A 20,761-nucleotide genomic window follows, 5' to 3' on the forward strand; every position below is an offset into this window, starting at 1 on the left:
CCTCTCTAGTCTTTCTTGGTCAACATTTCTGCCTTCCAGATCTTCTTATATTTCTTGTATATTTAGTATACTTGTATATCTTGTATATTTTGTGTTTCTTGTATGTTATTGCCACTGTAAATTCATCTGTCTCTGGTTCACCCACGGGGACTCAGCTGAGTTTCCAAGATTTTGACGTGCCTTGTATGTTGGCACCCTTCCCTCTCCAACATTCCTCAATATGGCCCACTTACTAGACCTAAGAGCCTTCCTTCCTTTTGTTTCACCATGACTGATACTAAAACATTCAGACTTCTAGAATATTTCTTTACAAAAACAACACCAGTCTTTGTCCCTTCCCCCATTTTGCTTTGAATCCGTCGTTCCAAAGGTCAGAGACAGCAAAAGCGGAGAGATGGCACTGATTCTTCAATGATGGGCCTCCTGTGGTCCCCAACATTGACAGTATCTCCTCACTTCCACACACTGACTCATTGCCTCTGGGCTTCTGCACACATCTTGGCAGCATCCTGAAGCTGATGCCAGCAAGCCTGGGAGCATACTTCTACCATAATCCTTGCCAGCTCCAAGGAAGTGCCAAACATTGCCAGCAGCTACTTCATGACTTGTAGACTTACAGGCTGGATTTGCTAGCTCCTTATCAGCCTACAAATTACTCTGACAAATTTGCTTATTTGATTTTTTTTCCTTTTGAGGAAATATTTGGATTCCTTTTGCATAGTCTTGTTTATATACCAATTAATGCAGGGAGCAATTATCGTCAATTATCATGTAAGACTAGCTACTGTCTTGTACTTATTGTGTTAATTGACATTAGGTTTAGATAGAAATTATTGTTGCCTCTCTCCAACTAAAGCCTAGAGAAAGACATGTGAAGAGTGAAGAAAGTACATCTAAAAATATGCTCTAAGAAAATCTATCTAAAGAGCACTTTTCATATTTATTTCTCATTGCTTAAGGCATTAATTTTAAAAGTCTGTGATGATGATGTAGGGACAGCCTTCATGATGACCTATAATAAAGCCTACCTCCTGACCCTCATTCCCTTCAGTAGATAACTCCCACATTGAATAGGAATGACCCATATAACCAACTGGATACAAATAAAATATAGTGCATAACCACCAAGTCTAGGACATAATAACACTTCCACCTTGCTCTCTTGGATTGTTCACTCTATAAAAAGACGGCCACTACGACAAGGGGACACTCACATACCTCTCTGTCATGAGTTGAGGGCTGCTGCCAACACTGACTTTTAGCTAAGTGGGTGAACCACTGTACAACTGGATCCCCCCCACCACGGTCACATCTTTAGAGTACTCTGGCCCCAGTCCACATCTTACCTGCAATCCCATGGAAGGTAGTAAGCCACAGCTACCTAGCTAAGTCATTTCCAAATTACTGACGCACAGAAATTACAAGATACAATGAATATTTACTGTTGCTTTAAGCCATTCAATGTCAAGGTAACTCGTTCTGCAGCAGTAGGTAATTGATACAGGTAATGATTACTGTTTTTGGTGGCAATAGTGATGATCCTTACTCCATTCCCTAGATAGAGAAAATATGCAATCAGACGTGATGCACTCTCTAAGAAAGTGGTGACCTTAGTTTAAGATAAATCCACAAACTTCGCTTGAAGCTAAAATGGCATTGCTTATTTAGAATCTGATTTATTATTTTGTCCCTTTTGGGATAAAGGTAGAGTAAGCACCCAGACATTTTGGTCCCAGGTCCTAAACAAATCACTTATTTTCTAACTAAGTGGAGAGAAGCAAAGTTCTTGGAAAGAAGAATTATGACAGGACTCTTTTATCACTCATATAGATTTTCTGTGTTGCATTTTCCACCATTCATGAGATAAGGTCTCCCATGATGCCAAGTTGCTTTATTACAGAGCTATCTTTATCCATTTGAAATATAAACCTCTTTTCTTATAGATGTTAAAGTTTGAGGAATGTGCTTTAGATAATTATATACAGAAATAACATGTAACTCTTAGAGAAGATATAACTTGCAAATTATATAAACCATTTCTTTTGTCAATTACTTCAGATATAATTGAATTTAAAAGTATTATGTCTGCCTGACACTTGTTGTTAACACACACTAATAAAAAATAAAACCCAGTAGATGCCTGGCCTTTTGAATTCACTGTTATAATTTTCTGTATTATTTATTCAGCAGTTAACAAAAAAAGACTATTAAATAAGAAGTTTTTAACTTGTTTCCAAGTCTGAAATACAATGTGAAGTCTTATTCTTCTGCACCCAGAGTCTACAGAGCATTTTCTTAGACTTTATTTTAATGTATACATCAACAACTAAGTCATCGCCTGATTAGGCATCTCAGTGCTCAATTTACAAACAAGCAAGCAGATGCCCAAGTACCACAGCAACCTAGCAAAGGCAGGGCTAGATCTGGAAGCCTGGGGTTGAACCTGTGGTTGCTGACTTCAGGTAAGTGCTACACGTTGATGTAAATAGAAGTACTATGGGGCCGGCGCCGTGGCTCACTGGGTAATCCTCCGCCTTGCAGCGCCGGCACACCGAGTTCTAGTCCCGGTCAGGGCGCCGGATTCTGTCCCGGTTGCCCCTCTTCCAGGCCAGCTCTCTGCTGTGGCCGGGAGTGCAGTGGAGGAGGGCCCAAGTGCTTGGGCCCTGCACCCCATGGGAGACCAGGATAAGTACCTGGCTCCTGCCATCAGATCAGCACAGTGCACCAACCGCAGCGGCCATTGGAGGGTGAACCAATGGCAAAAAGGAAGACCTTTCTCTGTTTCTCTCTCTCTCTCACTGTCCACTCTGCGTGTCAAAAAAAAAAAAAAATAGAAGTACTATGGAATGACACCTGTCTGATAATCCCTAGGAACTTGCTAATCCTGCCGGGGCATTTTACCACATCCCACAAGGTTCCCAAGCACGATGTACCCACAGAAACCACCTGGCAGAAGCAAACACATTCTCATTAGCTGTGATTTCATTCCCAGCTTCCAAAACAAAACAATAATGAACCAAACTGTACCATGTGACCTACTTTCCCTAAAGCTAAAACTAATACCTCCCTACCACAGCATTGCAAAACAAAGTCAAAAGTTCACACTCACCCAAAGACACAAAGCTCTTATGATAATGATAGCATCTCTTGCATGGAAAGGCAGGGTCCTGGGACTAGACACCACACAGGAAGAAGAGCAAGCTCCCTGAGAGACAGGGAGACACACATACATGGTCTCAGCAATGGATCTACAGGGAAGAAGTTGTTCAAGGAGAGAGCTCCTGTTAACACGTGGTCTCTGTTCACCTCCAAAGCTTTACCATGAAAATGCAACCCAGTCATTTCCATTGACAATGACCTAGCACAATCAGATTCCTGACCGTTGTACCTGAAGAATTTGTCCCCTGGCCCAGACTCCTCCTTAGAGGCGCTGGGAATGAGCTACCCTCTCTCCAGGGCCAACAGCTATGCCTCCATCACATTGCCCCTTCCTGAGCAACAGGGTTTCTATCATGATTTCCAGTTTCCTGACTGTGTCCCTCTATCAGCCTAAAGTCTTCTCAAATTTGGATCCCCTCTAAGAGTCTGGATGCCTGTGCTCCACCTGGTCCTGAATGAATGCCACCGTTCTCTACTCCTATCACTTTCCATCACTTCTTACGGACACACCAGTGGTCATGCCAGACCATGCACTGACCACCGTCTACTGCGTGAACCTGTGAAGACTTTGTCTAGCCTACCAGGCCATCCTTTTCTTAGCATCCCTGGACAGTTCTGCCTCTGTCCTACTCTGTCCATTTCAACACTGGGCAGACACCATCTGTCTCCTGGATATTGTAATAACAGGTCTCCTTGAATTCTCTGCTATTTCTTAACAACCATTTCACTCAGCAGTTCTGAGTGATGCAACTCAAGACTTCAAGAGCTGTATCTCCATCTCCAGGCTCAGACCCTTCACATCAGTTTCCATCTGGTTCCTATGTTTTAGGCCAATGGCTTTCAAACATTGTGGCTGGGATGCACAGTAAAAGAGTTTTACATCATGAAATAGTCCATACATGTGTGCACGTAGTATTCACACATACATGCCCACACATGCATGTGCCTCTGGAACAAAAGTTTCAATTAAACAGTGTCTTGATAAATATTTAATTTGATTAAGTAGAATGTACTGGTAAATACACATGCTCCTTGACTTATAATGGGTTATGTCCCAATAAACACATTACACACTTAAAATATCATTAAGTCAAAATGCATTTAATACACCTAACCTATCAAATGTCATGGCTTTGACACACAGCACACTTGGGTGCACAAGTTAATCTCCCTCATGATAGCAATGCTGCCTGGGAGCTGCCCTTGCTGCTGCTGCCACACATCACAAGAAATGATTATATGGCATAGCTCTCACCTTCATGTGTGGAAAGACTAAGAGCAGGAAACTTGGGGCCAGCATTCGCGTCCCAGCTAATCCATTTCCAAATCAGCTCCCTACTAATGAACTGGGAAAGCAGCAAAAGATAGCTGGAGTGTTTGGGCTCCCTTCACCCACATGGGAGACCTGGAAAAAGCTCCTGGCTGCAGCCTGGCTCAGCCTCAGCTGTTGCCACCATCTGGGAGTGAACCAGTGGGTGGAAGATCTCTCTCTCCCTCTTACTGTCTCTAACTTTATCTAAATAAATAAATAAGTAAATCCCACAAACAAGACTGGTGTCTGCTAATACTAACTGATGATAGAATCAAAAAGGGAGAGAACGATCCATCATGGGAAGCGGGATACACAGCAGACTCATAGAATGGCAGATGTCCTAAATAGCACTCTGGCCTCAGTATTAGCCCTTAAGGCATTCGGATCTGGCTGAAGAGCCCATGACAGTATTTTAGGCATGGAAAGCCAAGACACCCTGGGGAAAAAAAAAAAAAACTAAATGAAAGATCTCTGCGAGTGAGATCCCAGTGGAAAGAATGGGCCATCAAAGAAGGAGGTACCTTTCTCCAAAGGGAGGAGAGAACTTCCACTTTGACTATGACCCTGTCTGAATAAGATCGAAGTCAGTGAACTCAAAAGGCTTCCATAGCCTTGGCAACTCATGACTAGAGCCTAGGGAGATTGCTGACGCCATAAACAAGAGTGTCAAATTGTTAAGTCAACAACAGGAGTCACTGTGTACTTACTCCTCATGTGGGATCTGTCCTTAATGTGTTGTCCAATGTGAAGTAATGCTATAACTAGTACTGAAACAGTATTTTACACTTTGTGTTTCTGTGTGGGTGCAAACTGATGAAATTTTTACTTAACATATACTATTTTGATCTTCTGTATATAAAGATAATTGAAAATGAATCTTGATGTGAATGGAATGGGAGAGGGAGTGGGAGATGGGAGGGGTGCGAGTGGGAGGGAAGTCATGGGGGGAGAAAGCTGTTGTAATCCATAAACTGTACTTTGGAAATTTATATTTACTAAATAAAAGTTTTAAAAAAACTGCCACTGGCAGCATCTGGTATAAAGAAAAAAATAAATAAATAAATATCTAAAGAGAGAGACAGAGAGAGAGAGAAACACATGTGCAAGTGCATGAATTTGCTTGCCCTACTTTATAGTCTGTCCCCAGTATCTAAAAGATCCTGGCCCATAATAGGTGCTTTAGGAATAAATTAATCCTGGTATAATTCTATGTCTGATTTATGTGTTTCACCTGGTTGATTCTCTCCACTTCCTTTGTAACTGTATACGCATGAGCCATACCCTCCACAAGTCTTGGTTTTTCTTTACTGAAATAGTTCCCTCTCCTTGGTCTGGCATCTGTAAGAGAAACTCTTCACATTCTCAGGAATCTTTTGATTGTTTTCAGAGTCTATGCCTGGGTTTCTCCAGCACGTGATGTAAAGGAATGAGTATGGATCTAGCAGGCAGGCAGACGTAGATATAGCTTCAATCTTGAGATGATGTTATTAACCGACCCAAATTGCAATTTCTACATTTCTAATGTATCCTCTGGAATAAAGAGCCTTCTCAAGAACAATGCCCACTTTTTCAAGATTACTGTAAAGATTAATCAAGGAAATGCATACAAAATATTATACAGTCATGCTTCATCTTACCGTGAGTAATGTGTTTTGTTATGGCATCCTGTTGGCTACCGTGTCACTAGGTACTTGAACTCTTTCAGCTCCATTATAATCTTGTGAGATCACTGTCATTTAAGTAGCCCACAGTTCACTGAAATATCATTGTGTTACTACATAATAAATGATAACTTTTCCCCAAACTCCTATGCACTGTGTAAATGTCCATAATCTATTCTGTAGGTGAATGAGGAACTTGTGTATAGTACCCTAATTACCTTTACAATCTGCATTCCCAAAGCTCAAAACCATGATAATGATGGCTGGCAGCGCTGCTGCACTCACACCAACGCCCTGGAGTTCCTACCAGGTTTTCTCAATAAAGCCCATCATCACTGCACTACACTCTCAGAGATGCACTGGGGATTCTCTCAGGTTTGCTTAATAACTTCTCCTAATAACTTCTGCTAGCCACATACTTCTAGCCTTTCTTTCCCTCATCTAATATCTGAAGGTCAGATTCCTGTTTGTGCTTTAATTACGTTCATTCCTTAATAGTTTTATGTAACAAACACCCTCAATTCTATATAAAAAGATATAATGGAACAGGAGATTTTGACCAAAGGGGATGAATTGTAGGAAAATATTTATAACTTGCTAATTATCTGATAAACACGTCTGAAAACCTTCCAAGTCTCAGTTGGCTCATCTGTTACTTGGAAGGCAGGTGGAAGTTGCAGCACCCAGTTAACCTGCTCATGAGGCGCTTGGAACAGCTCAATGTGGGTTAATAAATGTGGTAGGCAGTCAATAGGCACTTGTGGAATGCATGGTTTGAAACACAGTAAATCACCACGCAGTCATGTGCATTCTCTGCTGACGTCCTTTGAGGGCTTAGCCCCACCTTCCAGAGAAGTCTAAACCCAGTATGTTCATGGCTGCTTGGAGTCTCGCTGCCATTCCTCACCAACTGAAATTCCGTGGCTCTGCCCTGTGACTGCCCTGCTCCTCCTCAGTGTGACCCTCACGTGTCCACGCCTCACCCAGGTCTCCTTGAGGAAACTCTCACCCTCCGTGCCCCTCCCTAGATCTTCCATCTGGAGCCTCCTTCAGGTGAGACTTCCCCAAAGCACCCACACTGCCCCAATGACAATCCTTACACTATACCACGACTAACTGTTGGTCAACTTGACTTTGTTCCCTACCTCCCATGTGACAGGGTTGTGGGCTGGCCAGGATGTAGATCACTTATCTGGCGATGGTGAGTGGTGATAGATACAACTTTCATGCAGTCATTCATGTCAGTGCTCATGGTGTTTGTGCCTCGCCCTGTTCCCTTGATATACTCCAAACAAATAAAGATGAAATGTAATCTCTACCCTAAATTTTATGACACCTTGGAGAAGGTAGAATTGAAAAAATATGGCAAACTTAGGAAAAGTGCAGTGGGCATCAAGTCTCTCAACACATGCTACCTACCAGCAAAAAATATTTGAGCGTGCAACCTGTGACATATTCCCATTATATATTCATTTAAATTATATATTAATGTATAGGCATACATATCCAAGTAACATGTGTGCAGAAATTAAATGATGGGGCTTTTCATAAAAACACATACAAAAAAAGTAAATGAAGATATTAGTGTCAATCCATATCTTAATTATCAAAAATATGTTTTGGTTCTTTTAGATAAAAAGTATAGGCAACTTAGGGTAAGACCATCCAGAATCAACATGTGTCTTTCACCTCCTTGTGAGGCTGACAAAAATAAAAATTATCAATGAAGAAATGCAAATACCCAATGATTGAGAATACACCATACATACATAAACTCGCAGAGACAAAAAGAATCCTAAAAGAAAAAGAAAATACCTTTTAAAAGTAAACACCTCAGTTGCCCCTCTTCCAGTCCAGATCTCTGCTGTGGCCCGGGAGTGCAGTGGAGGATGGCCCAAGTCGTTGGGCCCTGCACCCACATGGGAGACCAGGAGAAGCACCTGGTTCCTGGCTTCGGATCAGTGCAGTGCGCCATCTGCAGCGGCCATTGGAGGGTGAACCAACTGTAAAGGAAGACCTTTCTCTCTGTCTCACTATCCACTCTGTCAAAAAATAAAAATAAAAATATAAAAAAAAAGTAAACACAATTTCAGGGGCCAGCATTGTGGTATAGTGTGCTGAGCCTCTGCCTATGGCACTGGCATCCCATATGGGTGCCAGTTCGAGTCCTGGCTGCTCCTCTTCTGATCCAGTTCTCTGCTATGGACTGGGAGAGCAGTGGAAGATGGCTCAAGTGCTTGGACCCCTGCGTCACATGGGTGACCCAGAGTAAGTTCCTGTCTCCTGGCTTCAGATCGGCCCAGCTCTGGCCGCTGTGGCCTTTTGGGGGGTGACCCAGCAGATGGAAGACCTTTATCTCTGTCTCTCCCTCTGTAACTCTAATATTTTTTTTAAAAAAGCACAATTTCAAAGATGTACCCCAAATCTGTTGTTCACAACTAAACTAGCAAATTACAGAACAAAGAAATGCAAGTCTGTAAGCTGGGACACAATGTATCACTGGGGATCTTGCATAAGGGAGACCTTGTGGACCACACTGACTTTGAGTCCAGCCTGGAGTGCTAGCAGGGGACAGGGTGCCCACCTAACCCCATGAAGGGAGAACTCATTTTCTTCTCCCCATCCCCCAGCAAGGGCACTCAGCAACTAGCAGGGAGGAAGTACCATCTTTAACAATCAAGTAGAGGCTGTGGCAGCTCATGACCATGCATGCGATTAGGGAATCTTACTGGAGGGATAAATGCAGTCTCCACTGACTGAATCTGGCCTGGAGGGTGGCAGGGGCAGGGTGCCCTCTTAGGACTGTGAGGAACTCCCCTCCTCCTACCATATAACAGGCACCAGGACTCAAACTACCGAGGTGGGGCACTGACAGGCAGCTCAGAATGCCTCTGCTTTCTCCCTGCACAGGGCAGGCTTGCAGAGCTGATCCCCTGTACCCTGTGACTAGGAAGCCTTGCATGCTATAACTATTGGAATTCTGTGACTACCTGATAGAGCAGGTAGTGTAGCTGGTCTCTGGGGAGTGAACCAGTGGATGGAAGACTCTCTCTCTCTCTCTGCCTCTCCTCTCCCTGTGTAACTCCAACTTTCAAATAAATGAATCTTTATATATAATTATATATAATATGCATAATAAATCTTTATATATAATTATTAATATCATTTAGAAACATGGGATGGGCTTTTGCAACAGCAGTAGAGACAATTCTAGGGAAGCCTACATACCATATCGGAATGCTCCACTTCTGTTTCTAGCTTCCTGCTAATGAACACCTTGGGTGGCCGCAGGTGATGGTTCAAATACTTTGTTTCCTACCACCACGTAGGAGACCCAGAGTGAGTTCTAAGCTCTTGGCTTCAATTTTCCCAGCCCTGGCCATTTCAGGCATTTAGGGATTGAATCAGAGGTTAAAATATCTCTTTCTCTCCCCTTCTTTTCAAATAAATAAACAAACAATCATTTGGAAAAGAAAAGTTTAGCACAATTGTACATACTAGATAGAAACTAATTATTATAGTCATTAGAAAAGCCTAACTCCTAATGGCTTTAACACAATAAAAGCCTCTTGCAAACAGTCTCAGTCTTCTATGTGAATGCTCCCAATTAAGATTCTCATGCAGGTTGTCACCCAAGGATCCAGGCTATGTCCATCAAATGGCTCTGCCATCTCAGAGAATTGTGCTTCCTGGCTAAAAGACTGTGGATCAGCGACATATGTTTTAGGCTCAACTGTTTCCACTCAAATTACATTAGCAAAATCTTGATCATGTGATCCTAACCTATTTGAAAAGGAGGCTGGGAAATGTAGTCCTCTTGTGCAACCAAAGGAAATGAGATCTGTGAGCATGTAGGACTCTGGGGTATCTCTTGAATCTGAGCATAGAACTATCATTCATAACAGTGCTTTCTCTTATGGATACCCTGAGGCTTACTCAGAGACCTGGGGTACATGTGTGTGTGGGGAGGGAGGAATTCTGGGACATACCCTTGAGAAGGCACATGGAAGTGTGTTCACAGAAGCATTATTTCTAATATCAGAACCTGGAATCAACCCAAATGCCAGAGTGATGACCTGGAATCAATCCAAATGCCACCAGTGATGACCTGGAATCAATCCAAATGCCACCAGTGATGACCTGGAAACAGTTCAAACACCCATCAACAGGGGAATAAATAAATATGGCTTACTCGCCCAGTGCAATGAATGAACTTTAATCACAGATAATAAAAAGTCAAATCTTATAGAAGCTGAACCAAAGAAAGCAGATCATCAAAATGTACATTTAAGGATATATTTCTATAGAATTTTGAAAGTAAATAATTTTAAATAAGTAAATTACTTAAGGAATGCATTTGTGATTTACAAAACTATTGTGAAGAAGGTAAGAGAACCATAAACTCATAACGGATAAGAACACATGGTGGGCGGAGCACTGTGTCGTAGTATGTTAAGCCTCCACCTGCAGCACTGGCATCCCATATGGGCATTGGTTCAAATCCTGGCTGCTCCACTTCTGATCCAGCTCCCTGCTAATGGCCTGAGAAAGCAGCAGAGGATGCCCAAGTACTTGGGCCCCTGAAGCAACATGGGAGACCCGGAAGAAGCTCCTGGCTCTTGGCTTCAGATCAGCTGTTACAGACATGTGGGGAGTGAATCAGCAGATAGAAAATCTCTCTCCCAAATAAGTAATCTTTTTTTAAAAAAAACACACATACATTGTTACTTCTGATGGAACTGGGAATATTCTAGTCTCTAACTTGTGATGTAAGTTCATTTTTTAAAATAATTCTAAACTCATATTCATCCTTCACATAGGGGAAAGGCATTGTATCCTAAGATAAATTCCCACACAACAATACCCAGAATGATAAATGCTAGAGGATATCTTTATATGATTGTAGTTTATATTATTACATGTGACATATGTGTGTGTATTTACACTTATATATTCTTGCTTCCAACATCTCACTATGTACATGCAACAATCAGGCCCTGTTTGAGACATGAGACATGCACAGAGCCTAATTCTCCCCACTGAAGCCCTAAAAAATCCCATTTTTTTTTTTTTTGCTGGCCCATCACCAGCACCATTTTCACATTTTTCTTAAACATCAACTTTTCCTGAACAGTATCTCTTTCCTGTCCCCACATGAATTACAACAGTTTTTAACCACTCTTCCTTCGGTCAATTTCATTGCACAAGTATAAGGGCCTCTACCTTAAGAACATACATTAGCTATTTTCACATTGTGGATGTTAGTAACTTCTTTCCTATGTCTGTATCTTCTTGCCATGGTACTTGCACAGAGCTCAAGAATAAAACCAGGCTGGCACCGTGGCTCACTAGGCTAATCCTCCGCCTGCGGCACTGGCACCCCAGGTTCTATCCTGGTTGCTCCTCTTCCAGTCCAGCTCTCTGCTGTGGCCCGGGAAGGCAGTGGAGGATGGTCCAAGTGCTTGGGCCCTGCACCCACATGGGAGACCAGGAGGAAGCACCTGGCTCCTGACTTCAGATCGGTGCAGCACACCAGCTGTAGCGGCCATTTGGGGGGTGAACCAACAGAAGGAAGACCTTTCTCTCTAACTCTGCCTGTCAAAAAAAAGAATAAAACGAGAACCATGGGAGTGACTAGGACACAGCTGTAAATGATATGATTGGATGCTTCTGTAGCTCTTGGAGAAATGTAGTGCAACAGGACGTCTCCTGGCTCCCTTAAAAGCCTGTGGTCTTGCCAGCTCCCTGGGAGCAGTGACCGACAGGTCACACCATCCGTCTTTATACTTCAAGTCTCTAGGGTACAGAGTTCTTGACCTTTCCATGCGACAAATATTAAATCAATTAGTGACCCAATGGATGTTTAAAAAGAAATTCTTACCTAAAGCTTGAGAAGGTACAGAGTCTGCCTCAGACACGGAAAGAGAAAAGATGGTCTTTCTCATCTCACTTCACATTGCTCCCGAAAGGTTTAAGGAAAGGGATGCAACGTCTGATTAAACACACCAACGTGCAGCAGGTGCACTATTACGTGAGCTACTCCATTTTATTTTGGGATTCTAGAAGTTATTAGAAAGTTCCTTTTATCCAACATTGGCCTGACTCCTAACAAGCTACTGTGGTATAAAGAACACTCATGATGGGCTCACTCTGCCTTGGATTCTAATCCAATCCTGAATTTCCCGTTGTGAGCCTGTAGGTGAGCTACTTCGCTCCTGGAGCCCAAGATTCCTCTTCTGCATAATTGCAAGAACAATGTCTGCTGTGATGCAAAATTAAGTGAGATCATTAGGAAGGTCCTGGTTTAATAAGTTCCCAATATATGTCAGTGCCATTTCATTTGCACCATTGGCTCTGGTCCAAGCTTATCAAGCAGCAAAGAGCGTTCTTTCCCTCTTCCAAATGGCAGCCGCTCAGATCATTCACATGATCCCAGTTTCATCATCTACGTCTACTCCAGGTGCCCTCACCAGGCAGAAATGCAGGACACGGGCAAGTTTGGGCCTAACCACGCAGCGTGGGGCACCGACCTCCCATGCTGGAGAGCTTTGGGTCAAGGTCCAGCTCTGCTTCCCCCTCTAGTTTGTTGCTACTGTGCACCCTGGGAAGCAGCAGCAGATGCTCAAGCACTTGTGTTCCTGACACCCATGTGGGAGATCCAGATTGAGATTTTGGCTCCTGGCTTTGGGTTGGCCCAGTCCTAGCTATTGGGCACATTTGGCAAGTGATACAACAAATGGAACATATTTCTCTCTCTCTCCCTCCCTCCCCCCCATTCAAATAAAGTGAAGACATATTAAAATTAAAAAGGAAATGTAGCACAGCTTATGAACTGATACTGCAGACTCAGTCCAGCCCCACACCACAGAAGCAAAATTGCTCTTCATCTCTATTTCTTTAGGGAGAAACAAAACCAGAGAGGAGCCCTCAGCTAATTACAAGGAGAAGTGTGACTAGAAGTTAATCTGCAGCCCTGACCCGGTCTTCTTTCTACCTGTTTCTTCCCTACTCCCCCCTCAACTTTTATGCTTCAAAAAGAGAAGTTGTTTTCACATAATCCTGTTATAATTAAGTCATCAGCACAACTCATGGAAACAAAACTGTGCCTTTTTAATTAGTGTCTTGAATGTGAATAAATGGTTCATTATGCTTTCCCAGCTCAAGCTGAGATCATTATTAAAGTTTGAAGAAATAATGAATGGCCAGACAGGGAATCTCAGAACCACATGAAGAGGACAGCATTTCCTCCCTGATCTCCAGAGAGCAGGGGAGACCTGGGAGGCCCAGCCCTCTGAGTGAGCAGCACGTGGACAGCAGGAAGCCAACAAAAGTCCCCGACGATTGGGTTTGGACCACTCTCAAAGCACATATATATCACTTAAAAATAAGGAGACTTTCTGAAAAGATTTACCTGAGCCTCCTTTGAGGCTTATTGGAAATAGACAAGTGATGAATCCCGTGTAAGTCCAGTATCTTGACTCCGAATCAGAGAAGTCAAAGACAACGTTCATTCGTCCACCCTACAAGCCTCTGCTGAGGCCATACCTACTACGCAGTTCCTGTGCTCAGTGCCGGGGTCAAGGTGATTCAGATGCAGTCTTGGCTTCAGCAAGATAGCTGCAGGTCGCTAGGCCAAGTTCACTCAGCAAGGCAGATTGGTGATTTTCCTGATATTCAGGAAGATTTTGCCAAGGATATGATAGTTTAAAAAATGCAGGCTGAAAAATTGGGTGAATACCTATATTGCTTCCTCTACCTTAATATTACATAGGATATTTTTCTATAGCTTCCTAGGAATTTTGTGACATCTACTTGAAAGGACTACTATATAATCAAATAAAGACAATTTTAATTTTAGCAGCATTTATGGAGTATATTTTTGGTGAGACACAGTGGGAATTATAAAACACAGAGCTACCGAGTGTCAGCTTGTGTGTCAGCCACAGAGTGTGGCCATTGTTCTCCACAGAAAGAGGTCAAACGGTAATGATGATCTTTCTGTGATTAACTAAAAGACGATCTCTTCCCAGTCGTGAGACTCATTTGAGCAGGTGCCTTCCCCTTCTGGAGTCTGTAAGATGAAGAGGTCAGACACAGAGGCACTAAGCTCCCCTCGCTGCGAGGCCGCGATTCTACAATTTCCGTGAAATATGTTTTCGCCTCTGAAGCACATAGTCTCTTAATGATTCTACCCACAAGGACAGCACCAAAACTCAGCTAAATGCTGGGGTGTCTGATGGCTGAGAACAAAATCCATTATCCCAGGACATTCAAGGAGAATTGAAAAATTCCAGCAGCAAATCGCCAGCAACCTTGCTTGTGATCGTAAGAAGGAGATGGAGACAGCGCGCGTGGGCAGGCCCAGAGAGTGGGGTTGTAAACGAGGGACATTCGTGGAATGAAATGCTTGCCAGGAGCAGAGACCCATAAATATTCCATGACACCCAATTGATTTCTCAAAATGAGTTCCATCTCTCATTTGTAAGCCTAGCCAATGAGCCTTCGGGTTGTTCCTTAGCCTCTGCCATCCACGGTGCTCTGTCGATGGCTGCATTTCTTCAGCTCCCATCAAACCATCAACCTCAATCTACTTTCCCTTATGCTGACACACTTACTGAAGCTTCCTAACATTTGGTTTATGAAGCAGTCACCGTAAGTGGGGCAGCACTCTTGAGAAAACTGAGGCAAAGGAAGGTAACAAAAATTGATGGAGGCGACATAATGAGATACAACAGTGCTTGGAATGAAATGCCAGATGTTCCTAATACTAACTCAAGTTTGGACCCTTTCCACTTAACGTTGTTTCTCAACTTCAAGTTGTAATCCACAGAAAAATGTTGATATTTGTCTGACACAGTGGAGGTAATTGATGAGATTACCTGAAACTGAGTGAAACAGGCCGAGCCGCTCTGGTTTCCCAGATATCTGTACCCAGGGGCTAAGGGACTGGCTTGGGACATCCATTGTATTAGGCAACGGATTTATGTTAGCTGCTGTAACACACGATCAAACCCCTGTGTCTTAATATCAGCATGCCTTACATCTCATCCAGGCCATTGTCTACAGGGGCATTCCGATAGCAGGTGTGTTTTGCGTACTGTTTCAGGGGCTACAGCTCCTTCTATCTCATGGCTCTGCCCTCCTGTAGACACTCTGAGAATCCTCCCCGGGGCAATTTGTATGCAGCCTGAAGTCCACTACTTCCTCTCATATTCTACTGACCAAATACCAGCTGTAGGGTCCATGTGGCAAGGGATACAAGTGCCCCTGGCTCTCCAGGAGAGAATAGGGTAGTTGAACATCTGGCCAAAGTCTGCCCCAGGTAAGGCCACTTGCTAACAATCCATGACTAGCAGCCCTGGCATTATCTGGGGCCTTTTAAGAAATACAGAAGGGGGTCGGTGCTGTGGCATAGCAGGTTAAGCTGCTGCCTGCAGTGCCTGCATCCCATGTCGGTGTCGGTTCAAGTCCCAGCCACTCCACTTCCGATCCAGCTCTCTGCTATGGCCTGGGAAATCAGTGGAGGATGGCCCTAGTCCTTGTGCCCCTGTACCCACGTGGGAGACCTGGAAGGAGCTCCCAGCTCTGTTGCGGCCAACTGGGGAATGAGCGAGCGGATGGAAGACCTCTCCCTCTGCCTCTCCTTCTCTCTGTAACTCTTTCAAATAAATAAATCTTTTAAAAAAGAAAAGAAATACAGAAGGCTGTCTCAAGTTAGGACTCTACGTTGCATTAAGATCCCCAGATGATCTATCTTCAAGAAACAATTGATCAGACCACTTGCACTACTAATCATCCTCAAAACTGCCGAGCCTATCAAATTAGAGTGCCGTAAACTTTAAAATTTTTAACTTTTTAATATTTAAATTATCCATGTGAATTATCACATGCATTTTCTCATTTAAGAATATGCGTAGGGGGCTGGCACTGTGGCATGGTAGGCTAAGCCTCCACCTGCGGCACCAGCATTCCGTATCAATGCCTGTACTGCCTAGCTGCTCATCGTCCAGTCCAGTTCTATGTATGGCCTGGGAAAGCATTGGAATATGACCCAAGAACTTGGGCCCCTGCACCTGCGTGGGAGACCCAGAAGAAGCTCCTAGCTTGGGATCGGCTCAGCTTTGGCTGTTGTAGCCATTAAGAGAGTGAATAAGGGGCTGGAAGACTTTCCTATCACTCTGTCTCTCTGAGAGTCTACCTCTCAAATATATAAATATATCTTTTAAAAAAAAGAATATGCTTAACCCTAAGGGCAGAGGACTTAAGATAAGAAATAAATTTGATAATTAAAGAAACTTGATTGTAAAAATTAAAAAAAAGAATAAGAAAATAAGAAAGAGGGTGGGTGGAAGGGAGGGCAAGGTAGGAGCTATCAATATGCTCCTAAATCTGTATAAATGAAATTTGTTCACCTTATACTAAAGTATAAAATTCAAATAAAAAAAGGAAGCTTCCCCAAGACTACCTGGCTGGTTATTACAATTACACCAGGACACAGTGTGCTGAATTTTCTGATTTGGTGTTTTATGCCACAGAGCACCTTCGCTCCATTGCAAGCTTGCTCTTTAGAAAATTGTTAAGTAGGTAATAAGCAGAAAAGGGATCTAAAATTATGTGATTTGGAGGCAAAAAAATGGAATGTTCACTCAAGGCTTAAATATGCAAATTTAAAATTTTAAAAGAGATTTCATAAACATTAGATTACAAAGAGACCTTACAGGCTGTTACAGCCCGTGTTAACCTCAGTGAGAAATGTGACAGTTCCCGTGCAGAAGGGATGAGGATCCAGGAGAGTCAGGGCACCCTGCCCCGTGGCTGATTTCCATGAGAATTGTATGGCTTATGGAGATAATTACAGAACCGAACCTCATCCCAGTGTGAACAAGGGGAAGAAAATGAACCATTGATACTCTGACATTCCAAGGATGTGGCAGACAGGCAGGCTCTGCGCTGACACCTGCTCCCATCCTCCTCCCGCTCCATTCAGTAATTATTTCCTAACTGCAGTCAATTTTTTTTTGCACCTTATGGAGCTATGTAGGGGTTTAGGTACAGTGGTCTCAATGAACAGAATCTTTATATGGTGTTGACTAGTGGTTCTCAAAAGTAGGTGAGCATGAGAAAGAACACTAGGAAATGCTACTAAAGTGCCTATTCTGGCCCCCTCTCAAACTCCAGCCTGAGAAGTCTGAATGCCTTAGAGACAGCCTCTGTGATAGTGATGCAGGTGGTCCATGGGCCTCACTCTGGGAAAGACTCTAACATCTTCCACAGCTTGGCACTCGTTCATTTACAGGTCACTTGGTCTCAAGGTCCCATCTCTCCTACTCCGCAGTGCCCAACCTCTGGGATGCAATTATTTTCACTTTTCATTTTGCACAAAGATTTACTTTATAAATAAAATAAACATTGATCAGATAAAATAAAGGAGGATAAAAGAAATGAGTGGCACAACGGGCTTCCTGACAAAACATCGTGAGCTGCTCCTTTAGAATTTTCTGAGAACTGAACCAACATACTTTCCTGTCTCTGTGTTAAGATAATTCTGTGACTAAGAATAGTTTTCTGCTGTTGTGCCACGCTGAGATCAAACAAAAATAAGTTAGCTACTTACTCCAAGGAATACCTCCTCCTGAAAAATGAGGATATGCTCTAATTAATTAGTTTACCTATTAAGACTGACAGCATCCCTGCATACATCAGTGCCTTCATTGTGTATGCACAACAATAACACAGTTTTATGTCATAAACTGTACCATCCACAGCCAGCACTCCACAATAAAGACATAGTGAAGATAGACTGTGGTGAAAACCACCCACCCTGACTACTACTACTAATCTCTATTTCATAATTTGGAGCCACTATGAGAGTCTGCCAAGGTGACAGCACTTTGTGCATAATGGTCTTGATGCATAAGATATGTAAGATGACTCGATTTTGCTAAAAAAAAAAAAAATTGAAGCAAGGAAAACAGTTCAGGCAGAAAAAAAAATGGCAGGAACAGAGAACCAAGGCATGACAAGGCTGGTGTCAATGGAGTTGGGAGTAGTTTGGTTTTTTCCAAAACACAGAAGTCCTGGCTCCAGGCTTTGGGTTGACCCATCCCTGACTGTTACAGGCACTTAAAGAGTGAACACAGGATGGTCTGTCTGTCTACAGATCTTATATTCTCTCCTTCTGTCTCTCTCTCTTCCTCCTTCCTTCCCTTCCCCTCCCCCCTTCCTTTTCCTCCCCATCTCTCTGCTTTTCAAATAAAGAAAAAAAGAATTTGAGAAATAAATATGGAAAGTAGTAAGGGCCAGATAACCACAGAGCTAACCTTATCTCAGTGGAGTATTTGCCTTGGTAAAGTCCTGAAGGGTTTTAGGCAAGAGAATGATGGATAAAAGCTGTATTTTGGAAAGACTCCTCCAACAACATAGTAGAGTGAATGGTAGGGAAAATGATACTGGAGACGGGTAGAGTAGCTGATTAGCTAGTACACTTGTTCCATTAAGTGTCAGTGCAGGCCAGAAACAAGGTGTTGTGAGCTGAAGTGCATATCCCAAAAGGTGAATTCAGGTCCTAGTCCCCAGCATATGTGAACATCATCTTACTTGGAAAAAGAGTCTTTGCAGGTATAATCCAATTAAAATGAAGCTGTAATAGATTTGATAGGCTCTAATCCAATGACTAGCATCCTTAGGAGGAGAGGAAAATTTGAACTCAGACACAGAAAGGCAGATCAGGAGAAGATGATGAAAGAATTGGAGTGGTACATCGACAGGCTAAAGAATACAGATTGTCACCAAACATCAGATGCCTTGAAGAGGAAAAGAAAGAGTATGGCCCTGCTGACATCTTGGCCTCCAGAACCTGGGGAGTAATTTTTCTATTGTTTTAAGCCTTAGGATTTGCAGAGTTTCGATCAGCAGCCCAAGAAAAGTAATAAAAAAGGAAATGGTAGCAAGAGTGGGGGGGGGGGGGTAGAGGAGAGCAACACTATGTCCCTAGGAAGTGAAAACGTAGAAATTGGATTTAATAAGCATGGCAGGAGCTTCAAGGTGGACCCCGGCTTGGCACTTTCTTCAATGCTGGACACAGAGGGTATGACTAAGAGACTTGTAGCTGCAGGAGTCAGAAGGAAGGTGCTGGTTTGCAGGGAGGGGGAGAGGCAGACTGAGGGCTGTTTAATTACCCCAGGAGAGGGAGCCTAGCACAGGCAGAGAGCACAACCTCTGTGCTCTTCAATGGATTAGCTGGGTCTCCCCAGGAACAAATGTCCCTGCTGCCTCCCGTAAGATTGAAGGGCGAATGTGTCTTAGTTAAACCTCAACAGATGCCACTGGATTCAACTGAATGTCTTGTCCATGTTTGCCACGTGATTCATCCCAACTCTGTCTCTTACTGTAGCATCCATTCTGTTCTTCTGCATGAACACCTCTTGCATGGGTCTGCTCCACGTTAGTCCAATAGCTACTGCCTTAGTTACAGTTCCCAGCACCTAATTAGCCTCCTAATTTTTACTCCCCACCTGATCTTCATCATGCTTTTTCCCCACATCTGTTTTGCATATGCAGTCCAGAGGTACTTTTCTAAATACAAACTTGAGCATGCAGTGGCTCCAAGGCCTGTAGGAGAGGGTCCCATCTCCCTCGCCTGTCAGGTCCTTTCACACCCACCTCCAGCTCCATCTAAGTGGTGTCTGAGTACATCCTCTGCATCCCTAAATCTCATTACTATTCTGTCTGCAAACTTGACCCCCTGTCTTTCCATTCCTACTATCCATAATGATTCATTCTTCTTTGTTGAACTCTTACTAATTTTGTAAGGCAGCCAACAGGATTCCTAACCAGGGCAAAAACCACTTTATCCTCGGCTGACGCCATGGCTCACTAGGCTAATCCTCTGCCTGTGGCGCTGGCACCCTGGGTTCTAGTCCCAGTCAGGGCGCCGGATTCTGTCCCGTTTGCTCTTCTTCCAGTCCAGCTCTCTGCTGTGGCCAGGGAGTGCAGTGGAGGATGGCCCAAGTGCTTGGGCCCTGCACCCCATGGGAGACCGGGAGGAAGCACCTGGCTCCTGCCACCGGATCAGCGCAGTGCGCCGGCCGCAGCGGCCATTTGAGGGGTGAACCAACGGAAAAGGAAGACCTGTCTCTCTCTCACTGTCTAACTCTGCCTGAAAAAAAAAAAAAAAAAAACACTTTATCCTTTGAACTCCCTTGAACTCCCACTGTGGACACTTCTAGCAGAATCTCTACAGTCCTGGACTGTGCTTCCTGGACTGACTCTACACAAATGACACTCACAGAAGAATAGTGGTTGCCTCACATTTGTCTTTATAGTCTCAGCACCTGGCAAAGTGATGCATAGTAGGCCCACAAAAATGCGATAAGGGAGAAAAACAAACCCATTTAAATCCCTCTAGATGCCTGCACACCAAGGGGAAGGCATCCAGTGGGAGTCCTGAGATTGTCCTATCAGGCCAGCTGATCTACGAGCTACATGATTTATCATCCTTCATGTACCAGGTGTCAGCTCTGCATTCAGCTTCACCCATCAAGAAAATGAATTCAGTCCTCGATCTCAGTCCTCTCAATAGCAGATTGCCAGGAGAAGTCATTAATGCGGTAAATTATCTTCCCAGCTG

Source organism: Oryctolagus cuniculus, chromosome 6 (assembly GCF_964237555.1).
Source record: "Oryctolagus cuniculus chromosome 6, mOryCun1.1, whole genome shotgun sequence".
Taxonomy (NCBI): Eukaryota; Metazoa; Chordata; class Mammalia; order Lagomorpha; family Leporidae; genus Oryctolagus; species Oryctolagus cuniculus.